Below are 2,257 nucleotides of genomic sequence, written 5' to 3' on the forward strand. Positions count from 1 at the left end.
TAACGCGTTATCGACTGAATATCATTTTCGCGGCACGAGCTACCACTGCAACGAGCCTCGTTTTATGCTTAAGTGCACTCGTTGCGCTCACACGTGCCACACGACGAACCACCGCACCACCACTCGCTCCTCCGCGTACTCTGCTCCACTCGCTTACTTTACCAGCGATTCGCTCTCGAGAAATCTCGGGGTTGATGTTCCTTTGATTTTTCGCGCGGATTATCGTGGAAAGCGGGCACTGGCACCGGGCCAATTTTCGGCCGGTGGCCGAATCTTCGGTCGGAGGACGATTTTAAGCACGTTCGAGGGCAGGAATTGGACGGGCACGAGCGGATGGAAGCGAGTAAATTGGTAGACGGTAAGACGCTACGCGAGGATCGAATTAGTGGAGGAAAGCGGGCGGTGACTTAACCGGGAGGATGATCGTCTTGCGATCTGTTTGTCGAGCCGACCATGCCAAGTGGAATACTTTACAACGGCTGACATCATGACTCCGTACACACAGATAATCCGTACCGAAACGACCATTCGACGTTCGAATACCTATCACGCGTAAATTGCTTCGAGGGGATAAGAAAGGAACGATAATAAAAATAACTTTGGGGATAAATATAACCCGCATTACTTTTACGGAAGTCTAATTTGTCAAGTTAAGAGACATTTTTAAACAATATGACTTGATCCTGAAACGACCACCTCGGTCGAAAGGTATAATAAAGTTCCAAAGTCCGAGAATGAGTCAGAAATTGGACAAAGGGACGTTACTAAGGATTTTCTATGAACCGTTAGACATTCAAATATATGTTTTGTCCGAAAATATAATTGTTCCAAATACAAAAGAAAGGTAATTCTAAATATGGTAATTCTAACCAAATGTTCGAAAAATTGCCAGATGTTTACGACGAAAAATTTTGCTTCGGGATAACGCGAATTTGGACGTTTTTGGAGGCGTTAAAAACGTTTTGGGCGAGGGAGGGGAAAAAAAGGGAAAAGGAAAGGAGAAAAGATTTCACGATACTCGCGTTAAAAAAGATTGGCAACTGGTATTATTAAACGAAGATAAAGAGTTATCTAATTGCTCGGTCGAGGGCAATTAAGGCAACCGCTATTAACCGTGCGGATTGAGTGTCTCGTTGAAAGTATCGTTAATACCGAGGAGCAAACAGGTTTCCATGCAGGCGATCGAATGGCGCGAACGCACCGTGTATTTTTTCGCGGCGCGCGATCCCTATATACGGTGGTGAACCGTGGCTAGGGCAGGCCCTAAACCGTTTTACCACTCGTTTTTACTCGCCCCGTATCTTCTCCTATTCCGCCCGTAATCGGAAAACTCGAGTATAGTCGCGATAACTTTCCTACGGCCAAACTGTTGCGCCTCGTGAAACAACCCATTTCCGCCTATGTCTTGCCTCCCTGTTTCCCTTTCGATTTCTATCCCTCCACCCTTATTCCCATTAGACCACCTCTACTACATCGGTTCCCCGACCACGAGTCGAATAGTTACGAACGTGGTATGAGAATCGGTCGCGAAATTCCCCCATTTCCCTAGGAATTACCCTCGACAGACCGATGAGCGAGCGAATGGAACGAGGAGAAGAATTCGAAGACGTTATCGTTCGTCCCACAAACTTTCTTCTCTCTAATTTTTTTTACGCCGCCCCCTTTTTTAATTATTTGCTCGTCGAACGAAGAATCGATCTTGGAGCGAATATTCGTTTGCAATTTTATAAAAATGGAAATCGTTCGATCGACGATTAAAGGAAACATATTGCTGCGATCCATTGGTGTTGGATGAAATAAGATTTCGATTTCGAGAGAGAGAGAGAGAGAGCGTTCGTTATTTGCTCGTTATTGGGAAATTCTTCTCGACACGAGGCCGACTAATTAACGAAGCTCGCGTACGAAATGCATGGATGCAGGACGAAAGCGGAGAAAGGATCGAGGATTACGGCGTTGAAAGGGGGAAGCGGCCAATTTGGGGGAACTAAGCCGGCTATAAAAGACATGGTTGAAGACGGCTTTTCTACCTGGCCCCGATGCACTCCATCCGGTCAATCTTCGTGAATCATCCGTGGAAGCTAAAGCGAGGAAGAGCATCGAGAGACTGTACGATATAGCGGGCAGCCCTTCCTTCCGAAAAATTTCGCCGCGATACGATCTCCCTTCTTTTGAATGAACCAACCAACCGGCCGTTAACCCACTCTCCTTCTGTTCCTCCCTCGCCTCCCTTTGCCCTCCTCTCCGCCCGCCTCGTAAC

General features: G+C 46.9%; 1 protein-coding gene across 4 annotated transcripts in view; it reads right to left on the reverse strand.

Moving 5' to 3' along the window:
• LOC102673085 overlaps nt 1-2,257 on the reverse strand; it is a 52,147-nt gene that overhangs the window by 15,555 nt on the left and 34,335 nt on the right. The window lies entirely within an intron of this gene.

This window comes from Apis dorsata, unplaced genomic scaffold (genome assembly GCF_000469605.1).
Source record: "Apis dorsata unplaced genomic scaffold, Apis dorsata 1.3 scaffold_683, whole genome shotgun sequence".
Classification (NCBI taxonomy): Eukaryota; Metazoa; Arthropoda; class Insecta; order Hymenoptera; family Apidae; genus Apis; species Apis dorsata.